We start from the raw sequence: 21,731 nt of genomic DNA, 5'->3' as shown, positions 1-21,731 counted from the left end.
ATTTGTCAGCCAGCAACTCCAACAATTTGCTGAGTACCAATTTTCCCTGGTGATTGTAGTTTTTCAGAGCTCCTCCCTCCCTTCCAATTCCTGACTTAATGGCCATTTCTGGGATGTTACTTGTTTCTTTTATAGTGAAGGCCGATGCAAAATACCTGTTCAATTCATCCACCATCTCCTTATTTTCCATTATTAATTTCCCTGGCTCACTTTCTATAGGACCAATGCTCACTTTATGAACACTTTTCTTTTTTAAATATCTATCAAAACTTTTGCTATCTTTTATATTTCTAGCTAGCTTTCTCTCATATGCTAACTTTCCTCTCTTTATTAATCTTTTAGTCATTCCTTGCTGCTTTTTATATTCTGTCCAATCTTTTGACCTGCCACCCATCTTTGTGCAATTATATGCTTTTTCTTTAAATTTGATATTATCTTTAATTTATTTAGTTAACCACAGGTGATGGATTCCCTGTCACCCCCCCGACCACCACCCCACCCCGCCCCCCACCCCCGTCCCCAACACACACCCACCCTTGGAACTTTTCTTTCATGCTGGAATGTATTTATTGTGCATATTCTGAAATATCCCCTTTAATGTCTACCACTGCACCTCTATTGACCTATCCCTTAACCTAATTTACCTGTTTACTTTCACTAGCTCTGCTCTCATGCCCTCATAATGGCCCTTATTTGAGTTTAAAATACTAGTCTTAGACCCACTCTTCTCTCCCTCAAACGGAATGTAAAATTCAATCATATTATGATCACTGCTACCTAGACGGGTGCCTTCATAATGAGGTCGTCAATTAACCCTATCTTATTGCACAATACCAGGTCTAGTATAGCCTGTTCCCTGGTTGGCTACAGAATGTGCTGATCTAAGAAATTGCATTGAAAACATTCTATTAATTTGTCACTTACACTACCTTTGCCCATCTGATTGTTTCAGTCTGCGTGTAGATTAAAATCCCCCATGATAATCACTGTACATTTCTGACAAACTTCTTTGATACCCTACCATATGGTTATTGTTAGGGTGCCTGTACATCACTCCCACAAGTGACTTCATGTTGTCCTTTCTGCCTGTGCTGCGGAATCTCACTTCTGACACCAAATTGTAGCATAAGATTCAAGCACATGAACTGCAAGAAGAATTTAAAACAGGGGTTCTTTATTCCACTGGCATCAGATCTTCATAAATGTTTATGGAAGTCCATGCGGTGTAGATACACCCACAGTACTGTTAGGAAGGAAGTTCCAGGATTTTGATCTAGTGACAGTGAAGGCACAGTGATATGTTTCCAAGTCAGGATGGTGAGTGACTTGGCGGGTAAATTGCAGGTGGTGGTGTTCCCATGCATTTGTTGCACTTGTCTTTCTGAGATCTCAGGTTTGGAAGGTGCTGTTGAAGGAGCCTTGGTGAGTTGCTGCAGTGCATCTTGCAGATTATACACACTGCTATCACTGTGCATTGGTGGTGGAAGGAGTGAATTTCTAAGGTGATGGTTGGGGTGAAAATAAAGTGGGCTGCTTTGTCCTGGATGGTGTCAAGCTTCTTGAGTGTTGCTGGAGCTGCACTCATTCAGGCAAATGGATAGTATTCCATCACACTCTTAACCTGTGCCTTGTGGATGGTGGACAGTCTTTGGGAAACCAGGAATTGAGTTACTCGTCACAAGGTTACCAGCCTCTGATTTGCTCTTGTAGCCACAGTACTTAATGGCTAGTCCAGTTCTGTTTCTGTTCAATGGTAACGCCCAGGATGTTGTTAGTGGGGGATTCAGCGATGGTAATGCCTTTGAATGTCAAGGGGCGATGGTTAGATTTTAGATTTGTTGGAGATGGTAATTGCCTGGAACTTGAGTGATGTGGATGTTACTTGTCACTTATCAACCTAAGCCTGAATGATATCCAAGTCATGCTGCATATGAACGTCGACATGAATTGTGCAGCATCGAAAGAGGCTATTTGGCCCAACCAGTCCTTGCCATTATTCATGCACCAGATGGGCCTCCCACCCCTCTTCATTTAAACCTATCAGTGTATCACTGTGTTCCTTTCTCCCTCCTCAGTTTATGCCTTTAAATTTCTCTACAATATTCACCTCCACCGCTCTCTGTGGTAACGAGTTCCATATTGTTAGCACTTCTGGGTAGAGGGGTTTCTCCTGAACTCCCGATTGACTTTACTTGCGGCTATCTTTCATTTATAGTCCCTAGTTCCGGTCTCCTCCACAAATGCCAAAATGTCCTCAATGTCTACCCTGTTGATCCCTTTCATAATCTCAAAGACCTCTATCACCCCTCAGTCTTCTCTTTTTCTAAAGAAAAGAGCTCCAGCCTCTTCAATCTTTCCTGGTGCAATAGTGTAGAGCCCACAATCGGCAGCCTTTTTCACATAGTTCTGCTTTTTGACCTCTGTTGACTTCTGCATTTGCCCACACACAAACTGTGGTTGCACTTCTAATGTCCACCATTGGCTGTGAATAACCTTGGATCATTCGGAGGATATGGATGCTGCTAAAGGTCAGTTCTTTTCACAGTATCACATGACTGAAATTAACTTTCTTGGACAACTGTCTCCACATTGGGAAGGTCTCCTCTGTGGATCATTGCAGGTGAAATGCACAAACCTTTCAAATAGGATACTGATAAACCATCGGACATCACAAAACCGGCCATTAAAGCAATGCATGTCTACTGAAATCAAGGATTGCTGGTCAAGATTTGTAACTCCAACGTTCAGATCCTCCTGACCAACCCAACGCTCCCAAGATTGGCAGTGAAAAGATCTTGGGGTTTTGGGATTGCAGGAGTTACTTGTGGTGTAAAGGTAGCAGGTGTTTCACTGAGGGTACCGTTGCATCTTTGTAGATAGTTTGTTTCAACATGTGCAATCTATTTGTTTATTGCAGCAATTGGCAGAATTCCATCTAATTACCGTGTCCTTTTGCTGCTTCTGACACTGCAAGGACATTTTACTTTCTTCAGATGTCACAAGCAATCAGGTGAGGCGTTTAACACATGCCACCTGATCAGGCCAAAGCCTTTCCTTCCTCTGTTGTATTTTCATCAATTCTCCTGACACCATTACCCATGTTGTTGCAGCAGGTAGCTGAAATTAAAAATGCAAATAAATATATTAATTGGTTTCTCGTCTCTCTTGGCCAGCTGCCCATTTTCCACCCTGTTATAAACTTCAGCTCATCCAAAACGCTATTACCCGCACCCTAACCCGCACCAACTCCCTTTCATCTATCACCACCCCCACCCCCCCCCCCACCACCTCACTGTGCTTTCTGACCCCCATTGGCACCTGGTCCAGCAGTGCCTCAATCTTAAAATTCTTATGCTTGTTTTCAATTCCCCAGGGTCTCACCCCTCCCTATCTCAAGATTTTGTTCCTCAATTGTTACTGAAAAAAGTACTTTGTCAAAGTTTTTCATCATGCACACATCAGCGCAATTCGCAAAAATACAACATAAGGGAAAACAACAAATTTATACTGCATGAGAAGAGAGTGCTGATTGGCTGACAAGTGGACTCTGATTGGTAGATGCATTGCCATTTGCATCAATGTGCATCAACTGCTGCAGATTTCAGCAGTTGATTGTGACTGACAGTTAACTGCCAAGTATTGTTTGAAATTTAAACTAGGCAGCTTGACTCTGATTGGTCAAGACATTGCCCTGAGGAATGGCTGTCAATTATTTTTATTTGCTGAAACAAGCACAATGTATACATGTTTTCTTTTTGCCTGCAAAGAACAGGGCCCTGTGTATTAATATGGCTAGCTTCTGGTACACGCAAATGTGCCACACTGTGAGCGTGACTGACAATCCTAAATTGGTTGTCAGCGTAATTCTTAGCACACTGAGGATTATTCAGCAAATGTTATCCAATGGCAGAATCACATCTAATGTTGGACACTGTGTTTTTGAGTTTTGCAAAGACGGACTGGTTGAGTACAGTTTGTACCCTGCCCATTATGAACAATGGAAGGTGCAGGCTGTTTGATACATTTCATGTCAGCCTTTGGGCCTTTCCGACCTACATACCTAGCATCACACTGGCACTGAAATTCATATGCCACATTAATCATTTGTGTGATAGGCAGAATGTCTTTTTGGCTTGACGACAGCATCCTGCTAGTGGCGAATACCACTCGTGTTTCTATGGCATAGTCAGCGTGAAACAGCTAGCTTCACTTGTTGCTCAAAATTTTGAGATACCTTGCCCTTCCAGGGTAATCTGAGATAGACTGGGCACATTTCAGGGCTGAAAGTGAGGGTCTTCAGCCAGTTCATGAGTTTGCGCGATATACAGTGTAAAACAATCTGATCAGGGTGGCCATTATCCCGCAGGCTGCCTTCGGTGCCCCTATTTCAGCATTAAGCTTGCATGGTGAGCAAATTCCTCGGGCCTTTTTATGAGTTTCTGGATAAGACCAATCATATATCCCGTGGAACGGTACAAATCTCAACGTATATCTTGACCAGTGAAGGTAGGCTTGCGGTAGACTGTGGTAGAGAATCCTCTGACAGATTTCTCAACTAATACATCAAGGAAAGGGGGTTCATTTGATTGCTCCATTTCAAAGGTGAATTTGTGCACACAATGGAGCCCATTAAGACGTACTGTTTGAGAACTGGGGAGAACTCCTCGGATCTTCTTCAAAGGAGTGGAGTGGAATGTTTTATACCAGCTTCAGAGGGCAGATTGACATTGGGCTAATGACTACTCCAAAAGTAAGCACCATCAACAGTGCAGAGCTTTCTGAGTGTTGTATTGAGGGGAGGTGGTGACATTGCGGCTATTGTCGCTGGAATAGTAATCCAGGGACCCAGGGTAATGCTCTGGGGACTGAGGTTTGAATCCTGTCAGAGCAAACGGTGGAATTTAAATTTAATTTTAAAAAATCTAGAATTAAAAGTCTAATGAGCACCATGAAACCATTGCTGTAAAACCCATCTGGTTCACGAATGCCCTTTAAGGAAGGAAATCTGCTGCCCTTACCTGGTCTGGCCTACATATGACTCCAGACCCCCCACAGCAATGTGCTTGTCTCTTAAATCCCCTTTGAACTAGGGCATTTAGGGATGGGTAATAAATGCTGTTCTGCTCAGTGATGCCCACATCCCATGAACAAATATATAAAAAAAAATGCTAGATCTTCAGGTTGGGTTATGTGCCTGAATCTCTGGAGTTGAACCCACTCAACGGCAACAGAGCAATTACCCCTGTTGTGTGCCCACAGATCACTGGGATTGGAGTCTGATAACAAACACTCATGCAATACGAAGGGAACATATTGTCCTTTCTTGCGCTGGCAGCCCATCTGCACCCTGCTCACCCTGGCATGAGAGAGCCAGGCATAATGTACCATATTGCCATAGCGGTCACTAAAGCCAGGCCTCCTCTCAGACCTGAGCTCCTGGAGGTGATTGACCCCGAGCGTCACACGAACCCAAGGCTGAGCTATGCTGACTTTCCACAAGCCATACTGAAACCATCTCATAGGATCAGCTTGTAGGTAAGAGAGCACTTGTGATAGACAACAGGGGCACATAATTGGGTGGTAAGTGGAGAGTCAACATTTGGGCAAGTCAGCAATATTTTTGAAAGTTTGGTGTCCTGACAATATCTGTAATGCCTGGGTGTCAATTTTTTGTCTTTGGGTAGGTGCAGTTCATTTGAAGGTGGAAGGACTGCTGGCTCATTAATAATTTTAAATCTGAGATTGGTAGATTTTTCCGAGACGAGGGAAGAGGATATGGAGCCAAAACAGGAACATGGTGTTAAGACAGCATCTCACCGAATGGCAGAACTAAAGTCTCTCAAGCTTGTTCTGCATTCAGTGAGATCATGTTTCTATGAACAAGAAAGATGTTGAGCATGCCTCTTAATGCAGGGGACCACAGATTGTTCAGCTGGAGGGCTCTTTAGTGATCTGCTGTCAATGAGTTATGGATGCAACCTTCTGCACCACCAGCGTACACTGTGCTTTTAGTGCCCACTCACCAATGGTACAGTCCACATTGCAGAGTAAGCCTTGATCGAACAGGGCTCAGTGTGTTTGCTGTATTGCAGAAAGACACCAGACTTGTCCATGCATTGGAATTATTGCATGAGAACTTTGAGATGATTGGAAGACATGCAGGAATTGATAAGATGGCTGCTGCTAACCACGTTATTGTAGCTCTGGACGTCCCTGAGCAGTTTAAAAAATGGACACAGGCTAACACATCATAGTCTGGAATGTAGATCTCCTTGCATTGTATAAACATTCCAGTCAAGCCGAACAGAAGGAATAGTAGGCAAGACATCTGCACCAGCCAGCTATCGACAAAGACAGAGCAGCTCCTGTGAGAATGGATGCTTTTAAAAAATGCTCTTGGGGAGGCAATGGTGAAGTGGTATTATCATTGGACTCATAATCCAGAGACCCATTGTAATGCTCTGGGGCTCTGGGTTCAACTCCATGACCGATGGTGAAATTTGAATTCAATAAAAATCTGTAGTTAAAAGTCTAATGATGACCATGAAATGAGTGTTGTAAAAAAAAACCCATCTGGTTCACTAATGTCCTTTAGGGAAGGAAACCTGCTGTCCTTACCTGATCTGGCCTACAAGTGACTCCAGACCCACAGCAATGGGGTTGAGTCTCAAATTACCTCTGAACAAGGGCAGGGATGGGCAATACATGTGTGCGCGTGTGTATAAAACAAACCAATCCTCTTATTTTACCTTATCTCGAGTTTGCTGTGGGGTTACTAATAGAGCATTGGATCACTCCAAACCGAGGAATCAGGAACACATGCCACCACTTATAAACAGGGAAGATCAAACACCTTTCTGTTTACGGACAGGTAGTGAGTGGAGAAATCAGGGCTGGTCTAAATTAAACCCCCTCCTGTCTGTAACAGCTCCAACAGAGACAAGAGCTCTTGTTGAGGTGATTACACACTAGATCTAGAAAGACAATTATCAGTAGTCAATCAGGAAGTCCTAAACTTTATCCTCAGTCTTTAGCATGGGCATCACTAAAAACTGATTATCTAGCCATTGCCTCTTTGCTGTTTGTGGGATCTTGCTTTACAACGTTTTGGCTGTCAATTTCCCTATATTACAGAAGCAACAGTGCTTCTAAATGTAATGCTTTGCCTGCAGACTACTTTAGGACATCCCAAAGTTCTGAAAGTTGCCATCTTGAGGGTGATGATGGTGCAGTGCTAATGTCAATAGACTGGTTACATAGAAATCCTGGCTAACGACCTGTGGGACATGGGTTCAAATCCCACCACAGCAGCTGGTGAAATTAGACATGTGATTAATAAATCTGGTCTCAGTAATGGTGACTGTGAAATGGTTATTTTGTATGAAATCTGCCATCCTTAATTGGTCTAGTCTACATGTGACTCCAAATCCACAATAATGTGGTTGACTCTGAATTGGCCTAGCAAGCCACTCGGTTCAAGGGCATCGAGGGATCGAGGGATGGGTGAACATATAGATTAAGAGCAGGAGTAGATCACTTGGCCCTTCAAGCCTGTTCTGCCAGTTAATAAGATCATGGCTCATGAAAGAATTATAAAATCTACAAATGCAAGTTCACTCTTCCTTCATGAAGCAGATCAGTGTGAGCCAGGCCTGAGAAGCCTGGGCCCTAGAAATATGCTTATTGGTCAGAAAATAGAAAAACAGACCAAGAAGTTCAGCTCCATGCAATCAGAAGCATTCACTTAGGGTGGAATACAGGTTTGCGCTAAGCAGGTAGCGGGAAGGTAAAATGACGTTTTACTCGCTGGTCACGATGGCTGTATCATCCCAATCCTTTTGTTTATGCATTCCCGGGAAACACGCAGTTTCCATGGCGGGTAGGCTGTCATTCGCCCGCCAGCCATCACCTCGCTGCTTCATCACGCCAGGCGCCATACTTAAACACCAGGCACGCGCTGCACTCATCTCAGCGCTTCCAGCCAGTGACTGCTACAGGGAAGATGTCCACAAAAGGCAAAAAGACTGCAGCCCCCAGGTTTAATAGTGCGTCACTGGGATGCCTTTTGGCTGCCGTGGGCGCCTGCTGCGGTGCCCTCTATGCCCGCTCTGGCTGCAGGATGGGCAGCGGCATCACCAAACAGGCTCGGGAGGTGGTGGTCAGCGCCAATGACCTGCAAGAGAGGACAGCTACCCAGTGCCCTACAGGATGAATGGTCTCATCCGTTCTACCAGGGTAACTTGCTCTTCTCATCCCTCTCAACTCTCACACTCACAAACCCATCACACATCCGCAGGGATCTCACACCTCAAGGGACAACACCACTAACTCTCACACACACCCTCACATCTCCATCAGGCTCATACCCTCTCAAGCTTGTCTCCTCATCCGGTCCGTGGCTCCGCTCACCACACAAACATTCCACACAGTGCCATGTGTCCTGCTCACACGCTCTCTCCATCCATTTTCATGCAGCAGAAGTTGGCTCACAACAGCAGGGAGAGTCCCCAGACCAGGGGTGGGGTGACCCACATTAGGCCCCTCACTCACATTGAGGGGCGTGCCATCGTGCTGACTGGTGAGAACGTGGACCGCGCCTGTGGTGACAATGAGGTTAGGGGCAAACACCCACCTGAGGATCCTGCACCACATCATCCCTCTCAACGCAACTGTGAGTGCTCTCTCTCTCCTGCTCTTGATTCTGCTGCCATACACTAACTATCTCCACTTTGGTTCACAGGGAGGTCTGCCAAGTGACTGACACCCTCAGCCAGACAGTCCCTCATCTCCATCCACATCCTCACCTCCAGCCAAGAGGACACCTCCCCCATTGAAGAGCTGGAAACGAGCAGCCTGGAAGACCTGTCACTGCAGAGGCAGCAGCCGGTCCATGAGTTTTTCTGGAGATAAAAGTGCGTTTGTGTGTAGCAGGGCCTTTCGGAGTCTCGTGCACGCTCACATGCACAAAGATCCTTCACATTTCACATCTCAATGTCCTGAGCATTTTCGATGCTGCCTGCTGGGGTTCACTTTCAGTTGTCCACCTGAGCTGAGCTGCATCTCCGTCCACCCACTGATCACACTCCCATGCTGCACCTGATCTCGCCCACCACCACTGTCATTTTACTTTCGATTTGGACAGCATGGTGTTAATTCTGTTTTACTTTCGCTCCCCGGCCCTTTCCCCTTCCCCAGTCACCCATTTCCTATCCCCAGTCACAGCTGCGCCCCCCTCCCCCCACCCCCACCCATGGCACCACTTTCCACCTCCCCTCTGTGACCTACCAGACACAACCCTTTTCCTTTGGGGATGTCCAGGTGAATGTGCACGTTCCCTTCCTTCATGAAAATCCCGGCCCCCTCTACATTCAGCACCCCACCCACTTCCTGCCCACCCCCAGGATCCATGTCTGCTTCCGGGTCCCCACCAACCACCCTTGCCATCTCTTCTATCACTACCGTCAAACCCTCACCCTCCCACCCTACCGCCTCACTCTGCCCTCGGTTATTCTCACCTTTCCCCCATACTGCCCCCACCCTCAGTCCGCTCCCCCCAAGAGGCAGACATGGACCTGTCAAACCCCTCCAGTGCACATTCATCCGCACATACCCCCATCTGCACCCCATCCCCCCCCTCCATACCTCTTCAGCCCCCAGAACCCCGTTTATCGGAACCCCTTCCCCCTGAGTCCTCCCACCCCCCCCACCCAGGCCACCCCCGTGCTTAGTCCCTCCCGACTCCTTCCTCCAGCTTTAGCCATTTCTCCAGCCTCACTCCTTCCTCGAGTTTTGCTCCTACCCGCTCCTGACTCCTTCCTCCACTCTTACTTCTTCCTCTCCCTGGACACCCTTCCTTCTCCTCACCCTTTCCTCCTCCCGGACACCCTCCCCTCACCACACCCTTTCCCTTGCATCTTCAAACCCCCCCCTTACACCTACCTCACCAGTTGCACTCTTCTCCCTTGTTACCCCCTCCTCCCCCCCATTCTACCTATACCCCGCAACCTTCCCAAATGCTGACACCTTCATTTCCCCCCTCCCTGCCTTCCTGCTGACAGCTTCATTTCCCCCTCTCAAACCCTCCCCAAGCTGACATCTTCAGTCCCCCGCTTCCCAACCTCACCCACCACCCCCCTCCACTGCCAACACCTCTTCATCTCCCAGCCAATCCTAGACCTTCTTCTCCCGCCCCCTTGACCATCACCCATTGTGAGCATCGCGGGTGACTGTCCAACTTCTGTGAGCTGCTTCGTAGCAGAGCCATGTCCATGAGGACCCACCCAGCATGGACATTCCTCCAGTGTGTTGTTGCTATCGGGCTCCAGCACCTTCTGCTCCTTGGATGTCGGCGATGTGAGAAAGCCCTGGTGGGTAAGTCCCGACTTCTGCATATCACACTTGTCAAACCATGTTGTACACCATGATGTGGGCGGACGATCCAGGGGCGGGCTGGGGGGGAATGATTCCAGTTGGCAGGCCTAATAATGATAGGCTGATGTATTACAATGAGGTTCCTGACGTCCAATGGCAGAGAACACAGTCTGCCATTGGTGGGCTGAATGCCAGTCGTGAAACCAGTCATGCCAGATTGTCTGCTTACACCACTAACACGCCCGATGCCAGTGGGCACAGAAAATCCCAGCCTTAGACAACATGGCATTGAGGTGAGCTCCAGTCTGGAGGTCCATATTGCAGTTGTCCTCCCAACTCTGTTGTACAGTGAAAGGTTACAGATGCAGACTGTCCAATTCATTGTTATTTCAGATGCAATCCTTATTTCTGAAAAAAAAAACAATCATTTTGTGCCACTGAATATCCAAATTCTTATCTCATTACTTAACTTTCTAATTTGAAAAGGATTAAATGAGGGAGGATTTCTAGTCCATGAAAGTTTTTTTCTAATTGATTCATGGGACATGGGTATCACTGGCTTGGCCAGCATTTATTACCCATCCCTACTTGCCCTCATTCAGAAAGCATTTAAAAGTCAACCACATTGCTGTGGGCCAGACCAAAACTTCTTTCCCTAGAGGACATTAGTGTAGCAGGTGGGTTTTTACAACAATCATTTCATGGTCATAATTACATTTTTTAATTCCAGATTTTCTATTGAATTCAAATTTCACTACCTGCCATGATGGGATTTGAACTCACCTCCCCACTAAACCACTGATAATACCACTATGCCATCACCTATATCCACCCATGTTAACCTCTGTGCATGTTCCCCATGACTGGTGACTGTCCAATTCATTGGACAGTCTGCATCTCTGCTTCTGGAGATCTGAATCCCCCAGCAGATTTCCCACACCCCGTGTCTTCAGGTCTTTGACGCTCGGCTAAGTCTTCACCCTCAGGCTGAACAGGCTGAGGTCAGGTGAAAGAAATTGCTGTCTGTGGCTAATGCCACAAAGTAAGTGACCCAGACACCTCAGGACAGAAATCCTACCCAGACCTAGTATAACCAGCATTGAAATGATGCTTCATAAAAGTACTGCTTCAATGTGGAAGTTATGGTATAGGTCACTGGCTGAGCTTTCTGTCCAATTCTGGGCAACACACTTGAAATTTGGCATTTCTTCCCCAAAAGGTTGTAGGTGCTTGGACAATTAGAACATTCAAGTCTAAGATCAATAAGGATATCAAAGGATATGGAGATAAGGTGAGTAGAGGTGGAGTACACATCAACAATAATCTAACTCAATGTCCGAGGCAGTTCAAGACAGTGAAAGGCCTACTCCTGTTCCTATGTTTCTTTAATGACTAGATAACTGTTTTTAGTTTTGTTTGAGGGATCAACATTTGTCAAGGCACCATGAAGCACTCTCATTCTCTTCTCCGGACCTTTTCCTACATTTCTGCGATTAATAACATCAATATGATAAGAGGTTTCACTAACTAGCACTGACAAGAGCAAAGGAGAGTTCAGGGAATGGACTATAGGCTTCCAAGTATATTACAAGACCCACAAATTGCAGACTTATTGACCCTTCACAAAAATGGTATCACTAAATATTAAATATTAAATTGCAATATTCTCAGAGTTCATAGAATCACAGAATCTTATAGCACAGATGGAGGCCATTTGACCCATCGTGTCTGTGCCAGTCCTTTGAAAGAGCTGTCCAATTCATTCCAATCGGCTGCTTGTTCTGTATAGCCCTGCAAAGTTTTTGCAGGCTTGACAACTGCTTTGATGATCTGTTTCTAATTAGAGAGAGAAGAGCATTCTCTCCTTTTTCTATTCTCCTAATGACAGTGATTCATTAGTTGTGAACCATATTGTGAGAAGATGCTGCCAGAATGCAAGTTCTTCTCTCTTCAAAGATGTATTTTGTCCCATTTGTGCTTGGCAATCCGTGCTCACTTATCTCACCTCTTCCTCCTCACAGTGCTGCGTCATACACCAATCATTCAGAACCATTTTCAACCTGATTATATGTAAAAGAAAATGTACAATTAATAATGAAAGTCAGAAGAAATAAAAATAATAAGGCAAATTTTGAGCATGAGTCTGCACATACAAATCACTTACAGCTTGTTTCTATAGCTTTGCCCATTACCTTAACCCATTGTTTTTCATTAAAAGTTTGAGTGTGGATTGAACTTTTGAGCGTAAGTGCTACTGCTGATGATACCTAGCACAAGCTTATTTGGGAATATTTTACATATAATTTAGGTTTTATCAATAACAGGTCTGAATCTGTTTGAATTATCTTCTGTTGCCAAGCATTATCACCAGAAATGAATTGGCAGAACAGACTATGTTTGGCCCAGTAATGATTTGAATCACCATTTGTTAAGCATTATGCAGAATTTTTTTTCATTAATTCTATCTCTGGGTATTTGGAGGACAACTTATTGCCTCCCACAAGTAAAACAAGACCCCTGTCTCGAATCCCCGAAATACACTGGGCTAGATATAAAAATGGCTTGATTTATAGAGCTATTGTTAGCATTGCTTGTGGCTTAGTTGGTAACTTCCTGCCCCTGCATCAGAAGGATTGTGGGTTCAAATTCCATTCCAGAGACTTGAGCACAAAAAGTTTGGCTGAAACTCCAGTGCAGTACTGAGGGGGTGTTGCACAGTTAGGGGGTGCTGCCATTGGAAGAGATGTTGAAGTAATAGTCCTGTCTACTCTCTCAGGACGATACAAAAGATCCCATGGTCACTACAGGAAAACTTTCCTGATATCCTGGTCAATATGTATCCCTCAATCAATATCATTAAACACAGATTATGTGATTATTATCACATTGATGTGTGGGATGCTTGCTGTGCACAAGTTGGATGTGACTCTTCTGTCATTGCAGTTCAAATAAATAAACACACTTCAAAAATTACTTAATTGACTGTGAGGAGTAGTGGGGCAACTTGCAAAGATTAACAGTGCTTGTCCTTCTTTCTTTTATTAATAATGGTTAGTTCAGTCACAGAACAATTTTAAGGCTTGGCTGTCACAATCCTGATCAACAGGAAACACTGCTTCATTGTAATGGAAGTGATCCTGTCAGCATCCTCCTTCCTCAGAGTGCCTGACCTCCACACAGTGCTCCCACTAGTGGCTCTGTCGATAGCTTTCAAAATTAATCCAAAGAAGAGAATTATGTTTAAATGATTGTAGTGACAGGAATTGAAATCCAGGATTGATGAAGTAAGAGCAGTGTGCATTTCCACAAATGGTTACAGGGAGACATCCGAATTGGCAATGTTCTTATACACCAGGCCACTCGTCAGCAGTTTTCACAGAAAAGACTTGCATTGCATCTTTCATCACCTCAGCAAATGAGGTAACATTTTGGAAGTGTAGTCACCATGCGATGCAGGAAACAGGAGAAGAATTTGTGCACAGCAAGCTCCCACAAACAGCAATGTGATAATAACCAGATTATCTGGTATCTAGGTCTCGCTTGGCCAGGGCATCAGTCATAACTCCCCTACTCTTCTGCAAGTAGTGTCATGGGGCCTCTTGTGTCCACCTGAGAGAACAAATGGGACCTCAGTTCAATGTGAGCAACAGCACAGCACTCCCTCAGCAGAGGCAATCTGGATTTTGTGCTAAAGAATCTGCAGTAGAATTTGAACTGGCAAACTATCTGACTCAGAAGCAAAATCACGACCCACCAGGCCATAACTCAGACACAAAAGTGGGGACAATTGCAGGGCATGTTCCCCAAAACACTACCTTTGTCTCACATTATGGAATGGAATTTAGTCATCATAAGTCACTGGCCCTAATGAAAAACAACGGTTGGTTCCTCCTTCAGCTTTGCCTGTTACACGGGGTCACTGCAACGTTGATTGATCACTTCATATCAACCACCTTTTTTTTATTCATTCATGGGACGTGGGCCAGCATTTATTGCCCATCTCCAACTCTCCTTGCTCAGAGGGCATTTAAGAGTCAGCCACATTGCGGTGGGTCTGGAGTCACACGTAGGCCAGAGCAGGTAAGGACAGCAGATTTCCTTCCCTCCAGGACATTAGCGAAGTAGATGCGTTTTTGCGACAATGGACAATGGTTCCATGGTCATCACCAGACTTGTTATTGGATTCAAATTTCACCACCGGCAGTAGTGTGATTTGAACCCGAATCCCCAGAGCATTACCCTGGTTCTCTGGAATACTAGTCCAGTGACAATACCACTATTGGATTTTGCAGGTGCTTTTACAGCTGGATGTGCTTCCTACCACCAACTGGCCTGGGGACCAGCACTGAGACCTTCTGGTCCACCAGAAGCACCAGTAGCCGTGTGCTTTTTTTCCCTCTTTCATGGGATGTGGGTGTTGCTGACAGGGCCAATGTTTGTTGCCCATCCCTAATTGCCCTTGAACAGAGGGCAGTTAAGAGTCAGCCACATTGCTGTGGGTGTGGAGTCACAAGCAGGACAACAGATTTCCCTCCCTAAATCAGGGCACAAGTGAGCCAGATGGGTTTTTAACAACAATCGATGATAGATTCATGGTCACCCTTACTGATCTTGTTTGCAGTCAACTACAAACTCATTACTGAGACTAGCTTCTATATTCCAGATTTATGAATTGAATTTAAGCTTCCCCCAACTGCTATGGTGGGATTTGAACCCATGCTCCCAGAACATTAGGTTGGGTGTCCGGTGTATTAAGCAAGTTGATATTGCTACCCTTTCATGTGCTAAAGTGCAACCTAAACCTGGGGCCTACCAGCTCACTGGACTTGCTCACTGAGCAAGTCCAGCTCCCACCAATGTTTCATCGCATTTGGAGTTAAAAATGTATTTCAATTTATAATCGGAAGCCTTGCAACAATGCATTTGGCTCTCCGGTGTAGTGCAATGTAAAAAGGCTGCTGCTGTTTGTTTTTTTCTCTTACTATTTTTAGTGTGATAGCAGGATAATATATTATATACCACAGCACACGTCAAGGGGACCCAAAATGTTTCTTTGCTGAATGGTCTTAAATATTACGGGAAATTACTTATTGATAAAAAAAAAATCAGTATATTGAAAGTAAGGTAAGGTTTCAATGCCAATAGAAAAATTGGCTCGGAAATGTCTAAACTGCCTGTGATATTGGTTTTAAATTAACAGGAACGGACAGTTAAGTAACCATTTGGCTGACTAATGTGATTCCAACAAAGCCACTTGGGCAGAAGCAATCCAGGGCAAGTAATCTCGCTGTGAGAAAGCAAGTTTAACTAATTGGAGTTAGTATAATAATAGCCAAATACTGTGGATGCTGGAAATCTGAAAAAAAAAACAGAAAATGCTGGAAAGACTCAGCAGGCCTGACAGCATCTGTGGCGAGAGAAACAGAGTTAACGTTTGGAGTCCGTATGACTCATCTTCGGAACTGAAGAGAAATAGAAATATGTTTGACAAATCTGCCAAGGGTGGGGGGTGGGGGGGGGGGCGGTTCTCTACCACGGTCTACCGCAAGCCTACCTTCACTGGTCAATATACGCGTTGGGATTCTTACAGTTCCACATGCTATAAGATTGGTCTTTTCGGCGAGCTTGTAAATAGGGCCCGAGCCATTTGCTCACCATGCAAGCTTGATGCTGAAATAGGGGCATCAAAGGAAGCCTGAAGGATAATGGCCACCCTGATCAGATCATTTCACGCTGTATATCACGCAAACTCATGGACGGGCCTAAGGCTATCACTTTTGGTCCTGAAAAGTGCCCAGCCTATCTCAGATTACTCTAGAAGGGCAAGGACACTCATAAATTTGAGCTACAGGTGAAGCAAGCTGCTTCACGCTGCTACTACGCCGTATCAACACGAGTGGTATTCGCCACTAACAGGACGCTGTCATCAATCCAAAAAAACATTCTGCCTACCACTCAAATGAGTAATGTGGTATATGAATTTCAGTGCCAGTGTGATGCTGAGTATGTAGGCTGTACATCCTAAAGACTGGCAAATCGTATCAAACAGCATGTCCCAGCTGTTGTTCATAACGTGCAGTGTACAGACCGTATCCAACCTGCTCGTACCTGCAAAACTCAAAACACAATGTCCAACATTAGATGTGATTCCGTGATTGGACAACATCTGCTGAATAATCCTCAGTGTGCTAAGAATTATGTTGAAAACCAATTTAAGATTGTCAGCCGGGCTCACAATGTGGTGCATGTGCATCTACTGAAAGCTACATATATTAATACACGGGGCCCTGTTCTTTGCAGACAGAAAGTACGCAGACACACATTGCGCCTGTTTCAGCTAAACAAAATAAGTGACAGCCATTCGCTGACTCATTCCTCAGGGCAATGCCTTGACCAATCAGGGTCAAGCTACCTGGTTAAAAATTTCAAACAATGCTTGACTGTTAACTGTCAGTCATCATCACTGGTGCATTCTCCATGGCAACGCCACTTGCCAACCAATAATACCCTCCTCACATACAGTAAAAAATGTTGTTTTCCCCTTAAATTGGTATTCTTGTGACGTGTCCTGATGAGTGCAAGACGGAAAGCTTCAACATGTCTCTTTTTTCAGCAATACTCAAGTTCTGTACCACCAAACACCTATTTAAACGAATGAGATTCTCTCTCTCTCTCTTTCTCTCTCTCATCTCTCTCTGTGATTTGCCTGTTGCTTTATGGTAAGTTACATTGGTTTTGATTCATGTTAAAGAAAAAGTTACAAAAAAGTGACATCTTGTTCAGTAATTTCTTCTTTTGGTTAGTCATTCTGCTAACTTGTTTCTACTGGTTTACAGGTCACCACAGGGATCACAACAGTCCTAAATTTTCTCTTCACAGTTCAACACCTGTTGGCTTGGCATAACTGAAAGAATGACTTTGTGTTTAGTATCAGCCGTGGCTCAGTTTGTAGCCCGTTTTGCTTAGGAATCAGAAGGTTGCGTGTTCAAGTCCCCTTTCGGGGCACAAAAATCTAGGCTAACACCCCAGTGCAGCACTGAGAGGTTGCTGCCTTTAGAATGTCACGTTAAACCAAGGCCCCCTCAGGTAGAAAAAAGTCCCATGGCACAATCTTAAAGAACAACAGGGCGTCATTCATAGTGCCTGGGTGAATATTTATTCCTCGACTAACACGAGAAAAAAAAACAGATTATCTGGTGATTATCACATTGTCGTTGGTGGGAGCTTGCTGTGCACAGATTGGTTGCTGTGTTTCCTGCAAAAGTGACAACACTTCGAAAGTATTTCATTGGCTGTGAAGTGCATTGGGACATCCTGTGGTCATGAAAGATGCCATATAAATGCAAATCTTTTCAATCACGGGAAAGTTGAAGGGGAAAGGCCTGTTTGTCATGAAAGAGAAATTTGGCTTTCTTGGGGACATCTTCAACAATGTGGAAGTTCCATTTAGGGCTCTTTTGTAGTTTAAACACAATCAGTCTGAATGTGTAAACAGTCAGTAATCCAATATTAACAGTTAAACGAGGGCTGTGCATTCAGTCTGCTCCCGTATCAATAATACATTCTAATCTCCTGCCCTTGAAGAAACCAGACCAATCTTGCTGACTATTATTCCACTTGAATATCAGAATCTATATAAGGATATTAAACCCAATCCAAGACCCAGTAGAGGTTATAAATAATTTCAGTCGTTTTTTTTTATATGTTGAAAAAGCTTTATCAGGAATAATTTATACATTTTAAGAGAATTAGCTTTTACAGGGTGTTAATGGGACAGTGAATTATAATGGTTTTGATCTACAACTAAAGTATTTTAACAATTTCCTTGATTTCCCACTTGATTTGCTCTGTTTTCACTCACGCGTATCTTTATTAATTCAGAAGTCTTGGTGAATACCCAAGATACAGGACTACCAGCACATTGCTAAAGTTGAAAGGAGAACAGGGCGGGGTTGAATTTCTATTGAGTTCCTCCACCTCCTGCTCATCCACCATAGCTTTAACGGAAATGCATTGGAAAGCTGTGAAAAAGTTCGGATGAGCAGCAGAGAACCCTCAAAGGAAAAAAAACAAACAAGAAAACCTTATGTTAATGTAGCATTTCCTGAAATTTCCACCAGCATCTCCATCAACCATGCCTACAGCTCACAGCAAAATCCCACAGTCAAAAAAAACAGTAGGGATGTTCCAATAGACTAGAAACAGACAAATATAATTCCTAATTGGCATCGAATGAAAAGAAGCGTCTTTTACTATCCATTGGTTAGTCTCAGGTGGATATTCCATGTTGCGATTATTTGCAAAGTTTAAATAAAAGGACACGGGAATGACATTCGACTGATAGGACTCAAGGGTAAATTAAATGGTCCTGTGGTCCCAGTGGGGAGCCACACTTGAAATTCAGAAATAGCGCACAGAGCATGAATGCCAACTCTGTGATTTTCACAAGGCTCCACAGTGGAAGTTCGGGTTCCATGCAATCATCCAAGTTGCGCCGGTGAAGGAGCGGCAAGTTGAAAATCAGCCATGTCCAGTCGAGATATCCAGATTTTATTACTGCTTTGTATGAGAGGGGACCCTTCAGGACAGGATACAAGAACAAGCCTTATCATCTGAAAGACAAGCCCTCTCTCTCTCTCCTCTAGACTCCATGCTCTCCCTTTCAATGTTGGGACTTTTGTTTTTGTGGTCTCCAGCTTAAATACACTGACCCTGCTCTCCCATTGAGCACACAGGTTGTCCATATCAAAGGGCCAACATTGCTGAGCCTTGGCCCATGAATTTCAAGCATTGCCAATGGAAACATAGGATCAGCAAACTTGGCAATTGAAAGAGGTGACTTGATTGAAACATACAAGATTCTGAGGGGTCTTGACAGGGTCGATGTGAAGAGGATGTTTCCTTTTGTTGGAGAGTCTAGAACTAGGGGCCGCTGTTTAAAAATGAGGGGCCGCCCATTTAGGATAGAGATGGGAAGAATTTTTTTTCTCTCAGAGGGCTGTGAGTCTTTGGAACTTTCTCCCTCAAAAGCCGGTGGAAGCTTTTTAAGGCAGATGTAGATAGATACTTGATAAGCAAGGGGGGCTGAAAGGTTATCGGGGGTAGGTGGGAATGTGGAGCTGAGGTCACAATCAGGTCAGTTGTGATCTAATTGAATGGTGGAGCAGGCTCAAAGGGCCACATTGTTTACTCCTGCTCCTAATTTGTATGTGTGCTTTCATGTATCCTTAGTTCCTGTATTATTATACTGATATTCTCAACACTCTCTGGGCAAAGAAGTTCCTTCTGAATTCCCTAATTTAATATTATTCCTCCCAATGGTGTTCTTTCATTCTATCTAAATTATATATTGTGCTACATGTTTCTTTCTCACACCACATTGAAATCCAAACCGATCGCACTGCACTCCAGTTGATGTCTTGGACAAATTCCATCCATTAGCTAATGCCACCAAAGCAGCTGATTTGGTCATTCATCTCATTGTTGGTTGTGGAATCTTGTTACAAACTGACTAAAGTGCTGTCTACGTTTCAAACTAATTCACTGTATGTGAAACACTTTGAGCCCTTTCTGAGAAACTTCACAAAGTACTAATGTGTCAGCCATGGAATGTGCAGCACTCTTGCCGCTGAGCCAACAGGTCATGAAGACAAGTTCTGATCCAAGAGACCTGAGCACAACATACAGACTAAGACTACCCGTGCAGTATTGTTGGAGTGCTGCACAGTCAGAGATGCTGTTTTTCACATATGATAGTTAACCAAGACCCTGTCTGCCCTGTCAAGTGTACATAAAAGATCCCATGACACAATTCTTGTAGGAGTGCTCCCTAGTGTCATGCCTAATATTTATCACTAAACTAGGATCACTGAAGCAGGTTATCTGATCGTTATCACATTGCTGTTTGTGGGATCTTGCTGTGTGAAAATTGGCTGCCACATTTCCCACATTACAACAGTGACTACACTTCAAAACATAATTCATTGTTTTTAAATGAGGATGTCCTGAGGTTGGGACAGACACTATGGCCTGAATTTTCACCGAGTCAGAAGGGCTTCGCACCTTAGCCGAAATCCTGCTGGAGCCATGAATCCAAAAGTCCTGCCCCTGAACCCATCATTCCCATTTGTGGGTGGGCGGTGGGGGTGGTGGTGTGGGTGGGGAATAGGGTGGGTCATACATTGCACATCCATAGTTCATGGAGGCTGATGCACATTTAAAAGTGCAGCTGCCTTCACTCAGAAGCAACTTTGGGCCACCCAGATTTCTGAAACACGATTTGTGAGCTCCTTGAGGAAATTGAGGCTGATTGAGCCATTGGAGGAAAAGTTCTAAATCTACCAGAGTCCTTTAAGAGGTCAGGTGCACTTTTGAAGAGGTCACGTAACCCTTGGGATTATTACGAGTAGACATGAATGCGCATAAATGTAGATGAGGTCTGTAGAACTACCAAGCCTATTAAGATGTTGAATCATTTAAACCCTTGCTCTTTATGTTTTTTGATTAAAAAAAGCCTGCAGTTGGAAAAAGTGTTGCTTGCATATTCACTAACTGTTTATTGATATAAGCCTGGGGACTATCATTATAGAATTAGTGCTGCTTGTCCGCTTCCACAACCTATCATTATCACAGCGAGTATGCTGAAATTTCATAGTTTGATTGACAGCTCCAAGTGGTCATAAGGAGATTAGCTGTCTTTCATGTGGTGCTATAAATACAAATGTTTGTTTTTATAAAGGGTTAAGCATTTGAAGGAATTTAAATATATTAAATGAATTTTATCAATGAGAACATTTTTTTTTAAGTAGTGAAGCCAGTAATAGATACTTAGAACTGTATTTTATTTCAGCTCAGCATGGTTCCTGAGGTCTACCCATGGTGAGCTATCATGGTGGGTAAAAGGGCAAAGAGTGGTAGGTGAGAGGTAGCATGGGTTATCATGAGTTGGCACTAAGTTGCATAGGGGCTATAAAGAGCTCTGGGGATGAGTGGGGGTTATGGGTTGGCATAAGTAGACACTAGATTGGCCGAAACGTCAACTCTTTTCTTCTCCGCCGATGCTGCCAGACCTGCTGAGTTTTTTCCAGGTAATTCTGTTTTTGTACTAGATTGGCATGGTGGGTATGAGGGGCCATGAGGGAATGGGGGCATGAGTTGACATTGACTGAGCACGAGGAGTGCGTGGGGAGTGAGGGGGTTGAAGGGTGAGGGCTGGAAGGCTGTTTTTTTCTCGTTTTGCTGATTTTATTATAACTCCCCTGCCACACACCCCACGGAACCAAAGCATTCGGGGGGCACTTTCTACAGAGCCGGGTTTGCGGAGTTGGGAACATTTCCTGACTCTGTTGACTCAGGAATGA

Source organism: Carcharodon carcharias, chromosome 8 (assembly GCF_017639515.1).
Source record: "Carcharodon carcharias isolate sCarCar2 chromosome 8, sCarCar2.pri, whole genome shotgun sequence".
NCBI classification, from domain to species: domain Eukaryota; kingdom Metazoa; phylum Chordata; class Chondrichthyes; order Lamniformes; family Lamnidae; genus Carcharodon; species Carcharodon carcharias.
This window is presented reverse-complemented; position numbering follows the sequence as displayed.